The sequence below is a fragment of the Miniopterus natalensis genome, chromosome 13 (genome assembly GCF_054644295.1).
Source record: "Miniopterus natalensis isolate mMinNat1 chromosome 13, mMinNat1.hap1, whole genome shotgun sequence".
Classification (NCBI taxonomy): Eukaryota; Metazoa; Chordata; class Mammalia; order Chiroptera; family Miniopteridae; genus Miniopterus; species Miniopterus natalensis.
Genome location: NC_142093.1, coordinates 55,677,658 through 55,697,090, shown reverse-complemented (window position 1 = coordinate 55,697,090; position 19,433 = coordinate 55,677,658). Strand labels below are relative to the sequence as shown.

General features: G+C 50.0%; 1 protein-coding gene across 2 annotated transcripts in view; it reads left to right on the top strand.

The window, feature by feature from the left end:
* The first annotated feature begins 2,677 nt into the window (after positions 1-2,677).
* NCK2 (NCK adaptor protein 2) overlaps positions 2,678-19,433 on the top strand; it is a 155,074-nt gene continuing 138,318 nt past the window's right edge. For both annotated transcript variants that reach the window (XM_087823727.1, XM_087823726.1), the window contains exon 1: positions 2,678-2,738. The gene's annotated coding sequence lies outside the window, so the exon portion shown is untranslated. The remainder of the gene's footprint in view (positions 2,739-19,433) is intronic.

Below are 19,433 nucleotides of genomic sequence, written 5' to 3'. Positions count from 1 at the left end.
CTGGCCTTCAGAACTCCAAGGGAATACGTTTCTGTTTTAAGTCACCCAGGTGGGGGTAATTTGTTAAGGTGGCCCTAGGAAATGAATGAATATAGGCCCCTTAGGGCTCCGTTCCTCAGCCTTCTTAGAAGTGCACTCAAGCCTTCTGTGGTCAGAAAACTTTGAGGAACTGTTTGGGCAATGGGGAGCCATAGGAAGTTCTTAAATAGGGGAGATGCAAGACAGAAGCAGTTTTTAGGAGGGTCAGGATGACGCTGGAACCCAGTATAAATTTGAGGGATGGGAGGAAGTAAGCAGGAGACAGGGGGGAAGGCAGTGGGTATCAGAGTTTTGGAGTCAAGCATGTGCTGTTCTGATTCCCGCTCCTTCACTTACTGTTTCAGTTTGTTTTTTTTAATGTGTAAAATGAGGATAATACTATTGTTTGTGAGTTAGAGGTGATCTATGTAAAGAATTCAAAAGGGGTTCATTATAAGTAATTATGTAAGAACTAGGATGTGGCGTTGGAGACGGAAATGGTGCGAAGAGATGTTTAAGAATCATTAGGAGTCAGAATCATAGAGATTTAGGTTGGGGGGGACCCCAAGGTCATCTAGAGCACCCTCCTCACTGTGTTTGGGGAGAGCTGGGAGAGAGGGGAGGAGGTTAATTGTAACCAGGTTTCTCCCAGAAGCTGAGGTGCCTGGTGGACTGTTGGCTGAGCATGAGACTCTGGGAGGAGGAGCTAGTTTGGGAAGGAGATTGTTTCATCCTGAATACCGTGAGTCTGAAGAGATGAGGAGCCTAGAGAAGACATAGACGGGTGGGTCAGAAAGGTCCCTGGAAGGCTGACCAAACTTCAGGAAATAGCAGAAATGCCACGTGCTTCGGAAAACTTTGTAGGATAAAGCTTGAGAGACATTGGGCTTTAGATAGAAAATGTCTTTGATGACTTGACAAAGAATCAGAGAAAGGAGTTAAAGATTCAATGAAAGTTTACAAAGCAGACAAGTTAAAAAACTGGGTCAATGTCCTTATACCTATTTTGAATAAACTAATTTAACATTGGGCCAGACCAAGGACTATACTTCTGCTTTCCTTATCAGTACGAGAGGTTTTCACAAAAGGATGGACGGAGGTAGCTTCTATCCCAGTTCCCTGATCTTGGGCCCATCCCTGCTCAGAACAATGCACTTCCTTCCCGCTGGTGACTTGGTGAGTGCCCCCTGCTGCCAGGGAGCGTGCCAGGGACTTACACAGGAGCCAGGTCAGTATTATCTCCCCATCTGAAAGGTTTTGGATAGGTTAAGAGCACCTGTGCAAGGTTCCACAGTTGAAGCAGCAGATGGTCACACACTCCACTGTGACTTCAAGGCTCTAGTTACCCTGCTCTGGTACTTCCTTTTGGGAAGGAGATAAGCGATTCCACCGATACCCTGACGTCACCCTGGGTAAATTATTATTGCCTTAATAATAACGAGAAGCCAGGAACCTAAGAAAGAATTGCATTAACATGCATCCAGGTTACTCCACCAGGAAATCAGGGCCATTTGAATAGCAGGATTTCCTTTTGGGAAGCCATATGGGAAGGAGATTGGAGACAGACATCTGGACGCAGATGCCTGTGAAAGGGACTTGTGTCTTTCCCCTTCCTCTGGGGGTGGGTGGGTGGAAACAGTCCAAGCTTGTTTATAGGTAAGCCACTACCTGTGGCTAGGTGACCGGACCAGTCCCACAACGAGTGACAATACCGGTGACAACTCCTTCTGGGACCCACATTCCTGCGGCTCTTTACAGGATCCTGGCCCGTGGCTGTGCTTGAGCTGGACCGGACCCAAGGGAGGCAGCAGAGGTTGGGTTTCCTCTCCTCCTCTTCAGAGGCGCTTCCGACGGGAGTGATGGAGTGAAAAAAGTGTCTGGTTGGGAAAGTCAGTAGACAGAAGGCAAGTCGACATCAATGCCCACGCGCAGTTCCCGAGAGGGAGCGACGTCTGCATGGAAGTCACTCTTCCGAGGGACACCAGGCCTGCTCTGCGGGGGTGCCCTGGGAATACTTCCGGGGGGCGCGGGGGCGGGCGCCAAACACCTCGGAGCGTCCGGATGGGAAACCCGAACAGACACAAAGAGGATGGGGCGACCACCCCCGCCCGCGGCGGGAAGTTGCGGCCTTTATTTGCGCTCTCGCCCCTCTCCCCCGCCCCTGCCCCCACGCCCCGCGCGAGCCCTTCTAGGAATGGGGACCCTTTCCCGTCCCCGCGCGGGCCCCGCGCTGCGCGCCCGGAGCCGGCGGTCGCGCGCCCCGCGAGCCGAGCGCCCCCGAGCGCGGCGCGGTCCGGGCGCGGCTCCTCCTCGGCGCGCGGGCCCCCGAGCCGCCTGCGCGCCCCCAGGTGGGTCTGGGCCCCCACCCTGCGCGGGGCCGGGCCCTGGGCGGCGTCGTGGCGCGGCGGGGAGGGGCGGCGGGAGCGGGAGGAGGAGCGAGGCGGAGCGGGCGCCGCGCGCCGGGGGAGGGGTCGCCGCCGCCGCCGCCGCCGCCGCCGGGATCGTCAGGCCGGAGCCGCGCGGCCGAGCGGGCGGCGGGGAGGCTCGGCGGCGGGAGGCTCGCGGCGCCCGGGCCGGCGGGGTCCGGCCGGGCCGGCAGCGTCCGCCGAGCGACGGGAGGCGGGAGCGGCGCAGACAAAGAGCGGCGCCTGGGCGGGCGCGGCCGCCACCCCGGGACCCGCGCCGCTGCCCTCCGGCCTGGGCGGGCGGCGGGCGGCGAGGTAAGCGCGGCCGGCGGGCTCCGGGCGGGGGCCGCAAACTTGGGCCGCTCGGCGGAGTTGGAGCGCGGCGGGCCGGCGGGGCGGGGCGGGGCGCGCCCGGGAAGGGGCCGGGGGCCGGTCCCCTCCGCGCCCCGCCGGTGCCCTCGGCCCCGCCGCGGCCTGGCCCCAGGGCCGCGGGGCTGCCGGCGCCTCCCGACTCCGCACCTCGCCCCCCGGGGCCCGGCGCCCACCCTCCGGGAGCGGGTGCTGGGGCCAGGGCGCCGCCAAGGGCGAGGGGGGCAGGGCAGGGGCCTGGGCGGCGGGCTCCCGGGACCGGAGACCCCCGGGCGCGCGGGAAGCGCGGGGCCTGCGGGCTGGCGGCGGCCCGCAGCCGGGGGCCTGCCCGGGAGCGTGCGGGGCCGGGGCGGCCGGGGCGCGAGTCCTGGGGAAGAATAGCCGCGAATCGCCGCGTCCCAGCGCGGGGGCGCGGGAGGCCGAGCGCGGCCCGCAGAACTTAACTGTGTTTATTGGAACTATTTCTGATCCCCCCACAAAGCTGCTGTCACCTCGCATAAAGGAGGTCCTCGCCTGGGCGGGGACGCTTTGTGCGGGGTCTCAGCTCGGCGACCTGCCCCGGATTGGCAGGACCCAGCCACCTAAAAACAAAGTTTCTGCTGACGGCTCTGCCCTCTCCGTGTATTCGGGGCGGTTTAACCACCCAGTGGTTCTGGGAGAAATCAGTGTGTGACTTTTTAAGACCTTGGCTGTAAACTCCCGTGTGAGTGCGGTGAGCGTGTCATGGTGTGGACGGGTTTAATTTGCAGAAACGCTTTAGTTTGTAGACAAGGACGATCGCCTGGGAAAGTCTGCGAGGGATGCGGGGGGTCCCTGGCTGGTGAGCATGGGCACCCGACTTGAGCATTGTAACCGCTTCGGGGACAAAGCAGGAGCGCGCGTGGAGCTGGCGCCTGTCTCCAAGACAGTTCAGTTGGCAGCTCCCCCTTTATTTGGCTCGGGTTATTTTGCTAACAGGTTGGGGTGAGCAGGCCCCAGTGCTGGTGCTGAGGAGCCTACACCCTTCCATTCCAGGGCCCACTCCTTGCATTGACCCAAAAGGAAACTGAACCAAGGGAGGCCCGTGGGCGTGGCTTGCCCCGGTCTCACAGGTAGGGGAGGCCCTTCCTGGGCCAAGGCCAGCCTGGCTCCTCCTTCCTCCTCTCCGAAGGGATTTTGGTAGGAATGAGAGCAATTTGGGGTGTCTTTTCCTAGCACGGCATTTCGTGTCCTTAGCAACAGTGCTTTTCAAGCCTTAAAATGTCAAAGTAAAATTAACCTGGGTTGCTTAAACTTATCACCACAGATCTAAACTTTGCACCTGAACACTCCCTTAATTCACTTACCAGTGTTCCTAGATAAACTGGTAAATTAGTAACAGGATTGGAGCACCTGCGGCGTCTCTATAACGAGAGTGGCCGTCAGTGGACTTGTGGAGTAGAAATGGACTTACATGGGGGATTGGGCTGGAGATGCAGTTTTTAGGTTTTTGGAACAGGGATTCCTGGAACAAGTGCTAACCATGCTTGCGAAGTAGTGACTACAAGGGGAAATCCTACCTTAAAATTTCTCTGCTTGAGGTTGGTTAGATGTAGTTTTGCTAGAAGAAAGTGTCAGGATGTTAGTGGTCTTCCGGCTGCAGCTGCTTGAGGCTGAAATTGAGAACTTTAAGCAGCTTCCGGGGGCCCCACCTGGGCTTTGAGCTTGTCAGTTGCCACATAAACACTCACCTGGATCGATCATGGAACAAAGGATGAAATTGGTGGCCCGTTGCCATCCAGAGAACTGACTGCTGCATCACTCCCTCTGCCCACTTGTGGAGAAACTGGGTGGAGCTGGTTTAAGGTGCTTGACAGGTAGCTGTGCTCAGTTTTCAGCTTTGAGTTCTGCTTTATTACATGCTGCATACTTAAATCATCTTCATCCTGCCCCCTTGGACCCTGCCACATTCCCAACCTCCATCATGTGCATTGGGGGGATTATCAGGGTTTTCCAACAAACAGGTCTTATGTACACAGTATTTGAGAAATGCTCTAACATCCACATTAAATACACCAGAAACCTTCCTTGCATGTGCACAAACTGGGTAACCTTTTAAAATATCCTACAGATTCCCTGCTTGCTCGGACTGGCCTGTGTCCTTTGCTCGCTCACTTGCGTCAGGTTCATTTGCCCTGGCGAGATGAGGCTGTGTTGCTCTCACGGACTCATCTCTGCCTTAAAAAATGAGGCTGACTGGCTGAAAGCTAAAGATTGCTTTCTGGAACTGGGAGGGCAATGGGCAATGTTTGGGAAAACTAGGAAGCTAACTTTTTTTCACAAATGAACTGGAAACTCCCCAGAACTCACCCGAGAGGCTTAGGAAATTAATTTTCCCGTCTGAGGGGATTGCAAATGGGGCTTCCAAATTGTTTCTCTTTCCTTACATGAGTGATGGAAACCCTTCATGGCACGTTTTCAAAGGGCCTAAGTTAAAAATGATACCATGTCGCATGTTGTTGAATGCTTGAGTTAAGGCAACTTAGAAGGAGGTCAAGACAGCCTTTTAACGGGTTATCAAAAGTATGCAGCTAAAGTAAAAATAGTTTGTTATTTCTTTAGGCCACTTTAATAACAGTTTAAAAAATTAGACTTTTTTTCTTTTCCTAGGTTTCACTTTGAACAGATCCCAAAGTTTGTATATTTATGAAAGTATAATCAACATTAGCAAGTTATACCCTCCCCCCAACACACACGAACATGCAGGCCTCTATCACATTTGCCCTAAGGTTTCTCTGTGTATACCTTATACACGTGGATATCCAACAAATGCTGATTGAGTGAATGAATATTAAATTCTGAGCCTGTTGAGGTAGTAGGGCTTTGGTTCCCACTGAGAAGGAGTAATACGTGATCTCCAGAATCCTTGTACATCTGCTCAGAGCCTTGTCCCCAGGATGTCCAGACAACGGGAGAATTTGGTCTGGTGGCCTCTCTATTTGGTAAATTATCTTATAGCCCTTAAGCTAAACTTAAAAAAACAACACAACAGACAAATAAACAAAAGCAAAACAAACCCAACTGTATAACCAGCTGGCGAGTTTGCTAAATACTTTACTTTTCAGGAGGTGGTTTGTCCATCCATGTCAGCCTGAACTGGAAACTCTGGGCGGTATATTGCACTCTTGGCCTGGTAGGTTAGTTTTTAGTGCCACCTTCCTTCATTCTACCACTTGTACTTTTAATGTTTTTAAGAAAGAAGCTTCAAGTGCATTGAGAATTTTAATATTGCAATTTCCTCTTTTGAGACAGTTTTGGAAAATGGGATGGTTTTTGCTGGTCAGTGGATAATGAAGATCTAAAAGGCCATAGATAAAAATTAAAGATACTAATGCTTGTATGAGAATTTATAGTTTACAGATTGCTTTTCACATACGCCATCATGTTTAATAGTTGAAATAGCATGGTGTGAGGATACTGGAGCTCAGGGTCAGGGCCAGGGGTGACAATTCTTGAACCTGGGTGTAAGTCCTTTCCTTCGGGGCAGATAAGGAACGCCAAAATGGTGCTGGACAGAATGGTTTTTATGGGGCTGCTGATCGGCTAGCAGGCACAGATGGAGCCCAGTGTGCACAGTGCCTTTGCCATGTTGCAGATGTGAGCAGATGTTGGTGGCAGCTGATTCTACATGTGAGTTGACTCTTTGAAGATGAGCCATTTCAGGGGAGCCAACAGGAGCAGTTTCAGTGAACTTTTGTCCCTGCTTCCTCCTGTTCAGCGTGCCTGTTGGTGTGCTTGGGCCGCCCTTACAGAGTACCGCAGACTGGGGAGGAAACAGAAATTGATTTCTCACAGTTTCGGAGGCTGCAAAGTCCAAGATCAGGGTGTGGCAGATTCAATTCTTGATGAGTCTCTCTTCCTGGCTTGTACAGGGCCACCTTCTTGCTGTGTCCTCACAGGTGCTTTCTTCTCCGGTGTCTCTTCCTCCTCTTACAAGGATACTAGTCCTATAGGCCTAGAGTCTCACCCTTATGACCTCATTTAACCTTAATTACCCCTTTGAAGGCCTTGTCTCCAAATAGTCACATTGTGGGTTAGGGCCTCTACATACATGGGGGGGGGGACAGTTCAGCTCATAACAGTGTCTAACTTTGTGTTCAAAACCAAGGCTGGTTACTTTATGAAGTCCTGTCGCTTCCTTCACCCAGGTCTGAGTCTGTGTGCCTGAGGACACCTGCCGGGGATGGGGACAGGGTGGTGGGGATTGAGGAGGGAATGGTAGCTTACTGCTGGTCAGAGAACCTCAAATAGGGAGGAAGCCTTGGCACTGGTCTTCTGTGTGGCTTCATCCGCAGGCACTCTTTCTGGGTTCAGGTCATGATAAAATATCAGATCGATAGAAAGTGTTGGCTTTTGTATGGAAATGAAAGTGTGTCCTGGTCCTGGATGAAGAGAGCATAGCGAGGGACCGGGTTGGTGGCAGCCCGAGGCAGAGAGGCCACTCTGCCTGCTGTCCCTGTGCCTGCAGCCTCCACCAGGCGAGCGAGTGTCCCCTCAGTGGGTGTGCCCTACCTGCGGTAAGGTGCATCCTGAGCCTCGCGTGAACGTGTGACCCGGCCAGTTGGAGTCTGTCGAGAGGATTACATAAGGCTGCAGGAACGTCTGTGGCTGGCACCTCTCCAGCTCCAAGTCTGCATGTTCATTCATGACTCAGGCGTCAGGCAGTCAGTCAGTCATAGGAATTATCCAGCTTGCTCCTGATCATGCCCACCTCAGAGTCTGAATGTCACATCTCCTCACTTGCCTGTCTTCTTGCTTAATGTCCCATCGTCTGTGTAACTTGGTCATCCTTGAATTCTCCTCACCTCCCACATCTAACTCATATTGATTTTTTTTTTTAATAATATATCTCTATTGATTTCAGAGAGAGGAGAGGAGAGGGTTAAACTCGTATTGATTTTACCTCTGAAAAATGTCTTACGTCTCAGCCCTGCCGCACATTTGATTTTTTCTCTCCCCGGGACTGTCACAGTATCTTCTGCTCACTGCGCCCTGATAGTCACTTAACGGCCTCCGTCCACATCGGTGGCTCTCCATTGCCCATAGGTCAGTGTCCCAAGTCCTGCATGCGCCCCCAACCTCTGAATGTGCACACAGCCGTTGCAGTCACCTTGGCTACACACTAAACGACAGTTTGCTAACTATGCTAACGAAATGCCAAGGTTTAAAACCCATTTATTTTGAGAGACTCCCGCACATTGAGGCTGGTTCAGGGTTCACCCCCTGTAATACTGGACCCCGACACATCACACCTTTGCGCTTCGGGACTATGCCCGACCCTTCAGGGAGGAGAGCAACTGAGTGTGGAACACGCCGGGGGTTTGTTTCGATGTGGAGTGTCCCTGCCAGTGCCCTTCTGTCCTATTGAAATATGACGAGAGTCGCAAATGTGGGCTACAGGTATACTTTTCAATGGTCTAGTAGCCACAATAAAAATGGAAAAAGAAACAAGTGAAATCGATTTTCATAATTTATTTTACTCAATAGATCTAAAATATTTTTATTTCTACATGTAGTCCATGTAAAACATTAATGGGGTAATTCATATTGTTTTATTTGTGTAGAGTGTTTGAAATGGCCTGTATTCCATGTCAGAGCATACCTTAGTCCCTCTCCGTGTGGATGGCAGGTGGCCATGTGAGGCTAGTGGCTGCCACACTGGCTATTGCAGGTCTAGATATTTTACATGATTTAAGCTTCGTTTATTCTGTATTTTTCAAAGTTGCGATAGCTAAAAAGACATAGTGGAAACAACTTAGAATAATAATAATTGCCATTATTACCATTTCTTTATTGGGAAAGGTATAATTATGTAGTTGTAAAGAATAATGCACTCGAACAATTTCAGAGTATTAAAATCAGATTTGGTTATAGATAGTGAAAATACCTGTACATCTTACAAATATTTAAATTGTGTTTTGAATTCTAGAGGTTTAATTACCAACATAAAATAATACTTTTGGGTATTGGTATTCAGCATATTTCTGATAAATGTTAAGTACAGCGGTGCCTCGGTTTTCTAATGTAATCTATTCCGGAAGACCGTTCGAGTTCTGAAACGTTTGAAAACTAAGGTACCACTGTACTTAATTTATAAGTACAGAAGCTAAAATTGCATTTTCTTTAGTGATCCTTCGCTTCTCTCCGCATGCACACCCATCTCACACATTGTAGTTGCTGCTCTAAGCATTGTACACAAAGTAGTAACTCATTGAATCCTCTCAAAAATTTAGTGTGGTGACTTTCTCTTTTTTACCTTTATAGATCAGGATATGGAAGAGACTCCAGCAGGTTGCCTTGTCTACGTCACATAGCTAGGGAGGTCACGTAGCAGACCTGTAATTCAGATTCAGACCGTCACTCTGAGTCTGCTCTTATCCCTAAGCTAGGCCACCATCTCTTCGTTTAGTTGTGTCTGAAAACACCTGAACAGAACCAAAAACTTTTATTATGGTTCAGGATTTAAGGATGTTGATGGAAGTCATTGATCAGAAGGGGAACCCCTGCTGTCAGCCAAGTGACAGAGGAAGCCCTGAGCTTCGGAAGGCCATTCGAAGAGCAAAGCTGCTCCAGGGGTCCTGGCCCTGGCGGCGCAGCTGTGGAGGGTCCCAGAGCAGCACTGTCCCGCACCATTGGCCTGCTGCTTCTCTCCCAGCCCCTCCTGACTGTCTACCAGAGGCCAGTGGTCCTCACAGGGCCAAACTCTCTGGCTCCGCCATGGGTATTGGCACCCCCCGGAGGGCTTCTTAAACCTTGGGTGGCTGGACCCACCCAGGGTGTGAGATGCAGAGAGGTCTCGGTGTGGCCCGGGAATTTGCTTGTGGGACAAGTTCTCAGGTGATCTGTGCGGGGTGGGCACCACCCATTGAGAACGGCTGCTGAGGGAGTTGCCCGATGACGGGCAGTGAGGAGGCTTTCTGTTTGAGAATGGCCTGCAAACCTGCTGGGGAGGTACGGCCGTACACGTCTGTGTGGTTGTGCCCCTTCACAGAGAGACGTGTGATGGATCCCCACCCTGTGCCCACACCGTGGGGCCTGAGGGGTGCATGTTGGACGCCCCCTGGGAGGCCGTTTGTAGCTGCAGCTATTTCTTTTTGAGTTCCTGTCAGTAAGGTGAAGGTGGGTAGGTAGGTGCTTATAGAAAACCTGGGAGCCTGACACACCAGGTCACGTCTGTGCAGGTCTCGTAGCATCCCCAGGTGTCATGAGAGGCCAGGTCAGGTCTCAGGCTGAACTCCGGGAGGATGGCTGTTGAAAGGTTCCAGTGGACCTTTGACGGTGGCTGCCATTCCAAGGGAGCTCTGTAGCCCCAGACCATCCTCAACCTACCCTTCTGGTTTTAGAAGGTCCTTGTGGCCATCAAAGCGTTGGGCAGCCTTCCCCCAGAGCAGATGGACCTGACATACAACCAAAAGTTGATGCCTCTGTTGGGGAGGCTGCTGAATGTCCCAGGACTCGGGGACCCGGTGGTTTTCAGATGGGCTGGCACGTGGGCGGCTGCTCTCAGTCGGCGGGCTGAGGTTTGCAGCTGCTTTTTGCGTGGCCAGCTCTGTATGTGTAGCATGTTCCAGGAGGGGTAGCTGCAAAGATTTATTTACATAAACAAGTTCAGTAATTCCCCCAGCAGTGGTGGGGTAGCCAGCCAGTGAGAAGTGTTAGAAGAAGGTGAGGTCATAGCGAAATGCCTAAAAAGGCACTAGTGGCCACCAAAATCCATGTTGATTTTTCCTTTAGGGATGTGCCGCAGTTTAATATCTTGTGAATTTTGGCTGAGTGTTTAGGGATGCCTGCAAGTCAACAGATATTTGAATTATGCCACTTACAAGGCTGTAGAAGAGGAGCTGTCCCTCTCTCTCTCCCTTTTCCCAGCTGTGTTCACTTCCAGGATAGTCACCATGAAAGCTTGTATCCCTGTTTCAAGTCTGCGTGTCTGTGTGTGGGGGGGTCCGGGTTGGTGATAAACAACTCTCTTATTGCTCTGAGTGACGGATGCCAGCTTGGGGACACCAACATAAAATCTGTGAGCTGCTTGGGTATTTTTAAGAGAGCAAGAAATAACAGGGAGTCGGGGAGCTATTGTAGACACAGCTCCAGGAAATATGATACAGGTGAATAGTGAATTTTCATCAGACTTTTTTTTAAGAAACGTACTTAGGAGCAAACTCTGGTGAGACAGATGTGAAAACAGAATTGTCTTTTGGGTCTCCCCTCTGGGTTCCACATTTGTGTGGACCCACTGTGCTTCCCCCACCCCCTACCGTCTGTCTTCAGGTCTGTTTTCCATCTGTCTTCGCTACCTCGCTCCCATCGTTTTCCCTTTACACAGTTTAGTTACTGCCTCCTTTGGACCAACCTTCCTTTATTAAGCTCTCTGCTTTGCTTTCATAATCCCGTCTCGTAGTTTCCTTAGTAGGTCTGTTTTACGTGGTTCAGTACATGTGGCCCAGTGGCAACTATAAAGAAGCTGTGTGTTGTTCTCAGCAGACGGGAAGGGGATGACAGACAGACGCTGCTGTCGGGATTGTCGTTGCGACGTGTGCCTGGGTGGCTCCATCACGGCACGTTCGGGCTCACCTGGGCGGGGAGCCAGGCCCACCTTCCAGAAAAGAAAAGTGGGTCCTCTTTTCCTTAGTCTCAGGTCGGCGAGGGTTGCATGTCGAGGGAAGAAGCTGTTTTCAGCATACTGCTCACGAATGCACATTCCCATTGACTTCTGGATCTTACTAGCTGTTAGGCTTGGATTAAGGAGTAACATCAGTTCACTTTTACAAACACAAGAATACCTTTGTAAATGTTAACATTTTAAAAACCTGCATTGAGACTCGAACCTCCACTTCTGTGTATAAATGAGTGGTTCTCCGCTGGGGGCAATTTTGCCCATAGCGACACTTGGCAATGTCTGGAGACGTTTCCTCGTTGCCCTGACTGGGGTTGCTCCTGGCACCTAGCGGGGATAGGCCAGGGATGCTGCTAAGCATCCTACGGTGCACAGGACGGCCCCACAGCAGAGAATGACCTGCCCAGATGCCACTGTCTCAGCAGCCTGATGCCACTGAACGCCGCTCAGCTTCGCGTAAACATTTAAATCAGTGGCGTTGCATCCTTCCACACCAGGCCCTTTTGGAGATGGGTTTTGTTTGCATTTTATAAACATGAAAAATAAAACCCATTTAGAGGGCTAAAGTATTTATTTAACATCTCTGCAGTGAAATGTGTGAAGGAGACACTGATGTAACTGACCTAACCATGGTTTACCTGGAGTGTTGTTAGTGACCGAGTGTGACACACGTTGCTTTCTTATTTTCTCCCTCGTATATGGGAGATGTGGACAGGAGATGCTGATCTGCAGGGGACATTTTGGTATCTGGCGGAACAGTCATAAGAGCCCATTTCCCTTAGAATGTTCATTTACAGGGAAGTATTGGGGTCCCTTATCCATTGCTTTTAATCAGTAATTGATTTTCAAAGTTTGGTCAAATCAAAGGTACCTGCGTACGTAGCTCAGGACCTTACAGTTGGTGACCATCTCTAGGAAATTTCTGTTATTACTGAAGTTCGTGAGTCTAGGTTCAGCCTGCTTGTCTGTGAGCTGGTCCCATCTGTTAGCTTTCAAGTGTGTTTCCTCCTTTGTATAGTTATAAAAAATAAGCTCTTCAGAGGAGAACAAAAATACCACAAATTAGACCTTTGCCAGGGAAACAGGAAAGGAAAATGCTAATTTGGCTGCCAATCTGTGACTCTCAGGTCTAGGTTGGTGGCAGAGCCCCCGGTCGGCTGCCTGGAGCGTGGCGTTGACGGCCGCACTTCTCTAAGGGCTCTCCCTGGATGAGGCCAAGCAGCCTGGACACTGTGGGGGCTGCCACTTCGCAGTTCCTGGCTGTCCCCAGATGAGTCTGTGTCAGTCATTTCCTGTCTAGTGCCCTTCCTTTTTACTTGGTGCTCTTATCTCCTCTCTTCCACCAGAATAAACACAAAATCAGCACTTGGTAAGTTTTGAACTGATCCCGGTGGAGAGAGTTAAAGGTACAGCCACTCTTTTCTTTTTCTCACTCCTGCCATCGTCCAGTGACTGAGAAAGACCTCGGAAAAGTAACGCTTGCTCTTCGGACAGACTTCAAGCTCTGAAGTTCCCGAAGTTCCCGTCTGTGAAACAGCGCATGCTTCTCGCTGTCACCTGTGCCTGCCCGCCCCTTACAGCCTTGGTGGGGAGGCGTGTGCTGTCACTAGGCCATGGTGTAGTGAGAGCCTGGGGGCCGCAGGGACAGGGACTGGCCACAGGGATCTTGGCGCCTGGCCGAGGAGAGGCCTCAGCCCACCCCTCAGCGGCGTGTCGGGCCTGGGATGGGTGTGAGATGCCCCGGCTCTGGAGCTGCAGACCCTGGATTTGTTATTAAAATCTCCTTCCTCAGAATAAAACGTTTGCCCTTTACTGCAGTAACTTCTCGACTTTTAATTCGAGTAGGAGCTGGATTCGCACAGGCTCGTTGGAGCTTCACTGGCAGCCCCTCCACTGTGAGCGCCCAGCCCCTGCGTGCGCCAGGTGAGCGTGGAGGCAGGGCCACCTCCTCACTGGCTGCTCCTTGGGCTCAAGTTGCACAGCTGATTTTTATCTTCTCTGGACCTCCGCTTTGTCTTCTGTGAAACAGGCTTATTTGTTTATTTTTAGTGGGGCAAAAATTATTTTTATTAATAAAAATCTACAATCCAAAAGTAAGATATTATAGTCATAAACATTCAAAAGGGCTTGTTTTGATTCAAAAGGCCCTCGGTTGCCCTGCCGCTCCCTGTCGAAAACCGGAGCTGTGAGGCTCTTTATAGAGAAGCTTCCTCCAGCAGAACGGCAGGAACTGGCTTAGCTGGTAAATCTGTGTTGCTATGACCTTCTGTGACTAGTTAAAAGGACTGAATGAGCGTGTGTGTGATGCAGAAAAAGCTGCCTTGCTCCCCCTGATCTGACCTGTAAATCGGACTGCTGTCCCAGTTTTGCTATAACTAAATTGTCACACGGTGAATACTTTGGGGTGCCAGCTACGTGAGAGCCACCGTGCCAGGTGCTGTGGAAATACGACCAGACAGAGACCCGCCCTCGGGGAGCTTATAAACCAGTGTGGAGACAGATTTTACAGGTTCACAGTCAGCTCTGATCTCAGCTAACAAGTGTACAAAACGACTCTTAGCTACCTCTGTGGTGTCCTGTAGGAGACACAGGGAAAACGCGTGCAAGGCCCCAAGGCCAGGTAGAATTTATTTCAGGTCTTCCAAAGAAGGGTGGGTACTGTTTTCTTCGGGACCTTTAGCAGCTCTTCAGCATACAGGCGGCCCTGGAGACAGTGGGATGCCCGCTGAGCCGAATGGTCCGCTTGCCAGTTGTCAACCTCTTTCTCCACCAGAGCTGGGGCCAGTGCCCTGTTCCCTCTTCCCAGGACCGTCACTGCTTGTCCTTGGTGGGTCATGCTCTCGGTTTGCTTGGGATGAGCACTTGATTTTGGAGTCAACTAGTCCATAATTTTAAGATAATGTAAACTCTACTTACGTTTTTTATTTGCTTACGTCCTTTAGGTCTTAAAAATTAGTAAAACTCCTTGTTGGTGCTCTGAATGGAACTATGGCGTTAGGTAGACACCAGTACTGCCTGATTTCCCCTTTTTAAGTTGGTAATGGCATAAATGTGTTATGCCTTTACATTTTAATCTAAAAAAAAGTTTGTTTTGTCAAATGACTACTTCGCCTGGATTAGTTACAAATAGTGTAAATCCATCCTGTACAGACGTTTTATAGTTTTATTTTTATCCTGTGGATCATCGAGTTTGAAGTATTTCCTTTAGTTTCCTTTGAAACTTAGACTATTTCTTCATTCTGATGTTCTTTTTTGTGCATTTTCAGCGCAGTGTTTCAAATTGTTGACTTCTGCTTCATCTGGTACCCAGATCATTGTGCCATTTTGACAGCGAGTTGGTGCAGAACTGTTTTCCAAAGGTGACCGGTTTCGGAGTTTCTGTGTCAGCTGTTTATTATGTGGAAATCGCCAATGCCGGTGTCCAAACTATTAGAATCCCAATTAGTGATCTGCCCTCCACTTCACACTGAACCGGTTTACACTGCCTTTAACTTTTGATGACGTGGATTAGCGTAACATAGTTTTTGCGATCTACTGTAATTAAGTTGTGTTGTACTGTAATTAATGCTTAGTGTTCAAATTAACTCAGCTTGAGAATAATGAGAATTTAATATGAGTTCTGCGCTGCAGTTTTAAAGATTGATTGGAATTCATCGATCCCTGGCTCTCAGGGACCTGGTAGGAAAGAATTTAACATGGATTAAATAAGCTTGTGTTGGGTCTCATTGAGGGGAACAAGGTTTCCTTTTTGTTTATAAACTCATGTAGTATATTTGTTGTTTTACATGGTGAAGTGCACATAATGTGGCCTCTGAAGAACGGCAAAAATTGTACTGTTTCAACCACATAATGGCCTTATTCTGTTGTGCTAAGCGAATCAGTGAGCGTTTATCTCCTTTCGTCGAATAGTTTTTACTTACTTTTCCAAAGTACGGTTCGTAAATGTTGAAAGTCATCCATGCAATGCTTTGCATATAAATATTTACGTAGATATAGTACATAGATATTTTAAATAAACTTTTAATTTTAGAATAATCCTAGAGTTATAGACCAGTTTCAAAGTTACGCATTTCATTACAATGGTACATTGGGCACAACCGATTTTTGTTAACTAAAGTCCGTGCTTTATTTGAATTTTCTTAATTTTTGCCTGATGTCGTTTTTCCGTCCCAGGATTCCATCCAGGACACCACATCGCATTAGTCGTCATGTCTCTGTGGCTCCTCGTGGCCCTGACAGTCTCAGGCTTTCTTTGTTGGATGACCTTTACAGTTTCGATGAATGCCAGTCAGGTATCGTCTGAAATGCTCCTCAGCTGAGATTTGTCTCATGTTTTCCTCATGATTAGACCAGGGTCATGGTTTGGGGTGGAGGACCACCGAGGTCAAGTGCCTTTTCCTTGCATCATGTCAGGGGTGCCTGCTGTCAGCATGACATCACTGTTGTGACCTTGACCACCTGGCCAAAGCAGTGTTTGTGAGGCTTCTCCACGGGGAAGTTCGCTGGTTTTTTTCCTTTGTCTACACTGTAGTTGTTGGAAGGAAGTCACTAGAAGAGGGAGGGGTTATGTTTTGCCTCCTCGAGGGGGTTGACTATAGTATGCATGAGTTAGCCATTCGCCCTTATCTGTGGGGACCCAAGACCCACAGTGGATACCTAAAACCTCAGATAGTACCAAACCCTACATGTGCCATGGTTTTTGGTATGTATACATACCTGTGATAAAGTTTAATTTATAAATTAGACACAGTAAGAGATTAACAACAATTACTAATCGTAAAATAGACCCCTTATAACAATAACTATAATAAAAGTTATGTGATGACTGGTTTCTCTCTCAAAATACCTCTTTGTACTGTGCTCACTTTTCACTTCAAGGAAGCCCTTATGGCTTCTCTTTGGTACATCTGACAATCACCAGTATCACTACTCTAGTGCCTCGGGGCCATTGTTGAGTGAAATAAGGGTGACTTGAACACAGCGCTATGATATGGTGACAGTGGATCTGAAAACCCAAACAGCTACTCTGTGATGACTGACAGGCGGGAGCACGTATGGTGTGGGGACACTGAACAAAAACACGATTCGTATTCTGGGAGGGATGGAGCAGGAGGGTGTGAGATTTCATCACACTGCCTGGAACAGCTTGCAATTTAAAACTCATGAATTGTTTATGTCTGGAGTATTCCACTTCATGTTTTTGGACTGAAGCTGATTGCATGGAACAGAAACCATGGATAAGGGGGGGACCGTGGATAAAGGGAGCTGTTGGGTAAGGGGGACTGTGGATAACGGGGGACCATGGATAAGGGGGGACCATGGGTAAGGGGGCCGTGGATAAGGGGGGGCTGTGGGTAAGGGGGCACTGTACTTGGAATTCCAAGTGGGAGACTTCCCTGCTCTCCATACGGAAGGGAGATTTTCAGTGGTTGTCAGATTCTTTGCAGCCCTGTCCTTGGAACCGTTCCTGGGGTGGGAAGCTGGGCGCCCATCTAGCAGTGGAGTGTTTCCAGAGCGTGGCCCGGGGTACGAGTTAGGAACGCAGATTCCTGGGGTTTGCTGTGCACCTCTGACTCGTCTCCTGGGAAGAGTGGCTTGGAATTCTTCCTGTGGCCCTGATGCATTTCAAGGTTGAGAACCACCTTTGTGTGAAAATTCCACTTGAGCCCTTGTGACTCTTGCCTCCTGAATGTGCAGATGGGCCCAGAGTCAACCCCCCCCAAGCTGTCCACACCTCTTCCCTGCCAGTAGCACCTAGTCCCTCGTCTCCCCGAGAAAGGCCTCTGTCCTGGCTGCCTGCCCACACTTTTAACCCCTCCTCGATACCCCTCTGAGTGGCGTACTTTGTATAAACCCAAGGCTATTCTTTACTTTCTGGGGTGACCTCTTCTCAGTATGACACCCTCAAGTTCTAGTAGAGGGGAAATAGTGAGGTTATACCTGCGGACTCTGCTGTGTAAAGGTCCACATGGACCAGGTGCCAGGCCTGTCTGAAAATGGTTTTGCCACATCGAGTGTGAGTGAGTGCATGTGTGATGGTATCCGGTGGACTCTGTCCAGGTTTGGGCAGATAGAATCCATGTGTCCCCGATGCCTCCTGCTTTGAAATGGCCCTTGGCAGCTCCCGGGGGAAGTGGAAGGTAGCAGGAGGAAGCCTGAGCCCAGACGGTGACATCTTGCGGGGTGTCAGCCCCAGGGAGGGAGCATTACCTGTAGATGGAGGGCGAGTCTGCTGCCCTGGGCACTCTGGTGGCCCTCAAGACTGCCCAGATGCTGTGGCGCGGCTCCAGCTGTGCCCGTGAGTGGAGGGCTGGGCCAGGTGGGAGGTGGCTCAGGAGCTGGCTTGGAGAGGGATCGGGAGGCCCCCTTCTCTCCGGTGGCTGCTGAGGGTTCCAGGGAATCTTTCTTCAGAGGGTAAGAGTCCTCGACCTTTCTCTTGGTGTAGAAAAAGTCCAAGTGAAGGTCAGTCTCCCGTCTCACTTCCCTGTTTGTGCCTCTCCCCCGGTAATGGTGTGGTTTGAGGTGGAGGTGGAAGGCCCCTTGTGGGGAAGCCACTTTCTGTTCCACCTCCCCAAGCTCCACAGATTGGATATACAGGGTATTAGTCCACATGAATGTAAATCGAATAAGTGTGTTTTGTTTATTAAAATCACAGAATACAGACACCTGCAGTGGCTTCTTGGACCTTGTTTTCTCTAAATCCACGGCGCTGTGCTAAAGTATAGTTTGTGATTTCTATTTTGACCTTCAGATTTCTGATAAATTTTTAAAGTCTTGTCTTTTTCCTAGTTTCTGTGCTAATGCGTCATGAGTTTTGGTGGCTTTGTGTACAAGAGCTCTTTGCATGAAGAAGCTGGTTAACAGACACCCGTGGTCAGCGTTTTTGGACGGGCTGGTCCGGGTTTCCTCATTGCAAGTCTGTGGGCGTGTAGTTCTCACAGGAGAGTGGGGTTGAGCAGGGCGACCCCTTCACCTTTAATCCCGCTGTCACGTCGGAGGAGGCCTCGCCCAAGGAAACAGCGAGTAGCAGGCACAGCGTCAGACCCTGGGAGCAGGATCCAGGTGCAGCTCTGGGCTGCCCTCACCTCGGCAGGTGGCCCTGTTACTCGCAGCCACAGAAGAGCCCCTGCTCTGAAAGGCCCCTCCTGCAGGCCCAAGTCTGGAATCCGGAATGTGTTCAGTCTGAGCGCCTGGGTTCATGACCTAACTCGAAGTTCTGAGCAAGTCCCCAAACTCACAGTCAGCCCATGGGCCCTGTTGTGAGTGGATGGATTTCAGGGGGGGTCCATGAGCTTGGGGTGGAAAAAACGCACAGTTTCATTTCAGTAGCTTTTAACTGAAATTTATATATCCTTCCACTGCAAATGTCGGCAGCACAGCTGTGGCAGGTTATGGTCATCAGGGAAGTGACCGGTAATTTCACATCACATCACAGTGGTTGCGGGTATGTTGAAATTCGAACTGCCTGTCATCATTACTTTGTAATTATGGTCTTTGTTATATCTTCGGCTACAGCCTCTTGTTTGTGTGCTCACAATAGGAAGGAGCCTGTATTATTGTGTATCCTGGAACGCGGGGGTGGGGGGGTGGGGAGGCCTGCTTGGGGCCTGGGTGTTGTCCCTGATGATGATAATTGTGGCTGTGGGGCTGGGGCCGCAGGCCACAGACAGCCTTCAGGGCCTCACAGAAAAGCCACTTGGTTGGCTGCCTAACAGGACTGTTCCTAGTAGGGCAGTGATGACAAACGTCCCCCGAGCGGATAAAACAAAATTGTTCTCTAAAATTTTATTTAAATTGGATTAAAAACCTAATCATTGTGGGAAAATATATATTCAGCTTATTAGCTTAAAAACCCTCATGTGAACATCGTTGTGGGGTTTGTGATTATTTAACAGTATATTGGTTGGGTTAGGTTGTGGATTTGGTACTTAGGAGTTTATAATAATTTCAGCATCAAGAAAATGTCAGTGACTTTTAAACATCTCTTACATTAACGAGTTTGACTT